We start from the raw sequence: 1,070 nt of genomic DNA, 5'->3' as shown, positions 1-1,070 counted from the left end.
AACCGCAACCTTTATATAGTTTGATTAATATACTAAACACGGTGCACGAACTTGTATTATTTATTGTTCGATTTTTCCTTCCTTCAGTACTAATGTACACAGTTCACTGTTCAAATCCCTTTGTATATCTCCTTGGGAGTTTTATTTTGCAGTTTATGAAACACTCAGACCTAAATATCACTTAAAATCCCATTCATATGCTTTTATTCGATACATAAAAGAACCCACGTTTTCGCAAGCACTATTATTAGGCTGGGGGTAACTCTTATCAAAAGTTTTAACCCCTTGAAATTCTGATATCATAAAATTTCCTTGGTATTTCTTTCACATTTTCATTAATTCTATTCTTTATCACACAATGCAGGCCCGGGTGTTGTATTTTACTAACTTAATAATCACATCACACTAATCTAACTTGGATCGATATCCCGCTGAGCCAAAATTTCACATGATTTCAGTAAAATAATTCAGGAAGAGAAACAAAGACTCGGAAGTCAGTCAACTCAAATAACATGCGTCTGCTGCCACCAACCACCGTTTCCTCATTTTCCCTTTTAAAAAGCAACTCAATCTTCGTAAATTCCCTTGTCCCTTTTTTACGTCTCTCTATTAATAACCGAAACCTCTCGGTTCCTTGCTCTTCTTCCATTAATACGAATCAACGTAAACAAAGATTATAGTTACCAGCAATGTATAGTACAATTACCCTACCCTATTTGCCATTTAACATGTCATAGAGAGGTGTGATGTGGTTACTGAAGGGTTTAGCGAACCCCCCCGCGACCTGACCTGGCTAGGTATTTCCCCACACGTGTCAACGCGATTAATTGTTCGGAATCGCAGGTGAACTCTGGCCCAAGTGGGAGGTGTTGCTAAGGTTCCCACGTCGGTTGTTATTGTTCGCGTGGTTTTGTGCTTTGGGTTTAAAAAACAAATGTATTTAAAATTTATTTTTATTTTTTCATATTACCCAAAACCTTCTTTTTGCTTCAATCTAAGGAATTTTTTTTCCGGATAAAAAAGTGATGTTTAGACTCGTGCAAATTGTTTCAAACATTATGGTTATTTTT

This window comes from Penaeus monodon, chromosome 23, assembly GCF_015228065.2.
Source record: "Penaeus monodon isolate SGIC_2016 chromosome 23, NSTDA_Pmon_1, whole genome shotgun sequence".
NCBI lineage: Eukaryota > Metazoa > Arthropoda > Malacostraca > Decapoda > Penaeidae > Penaeus > Penaeus monodon.
Note: the sequence above shows the minus strand (reverse complement) of the source record.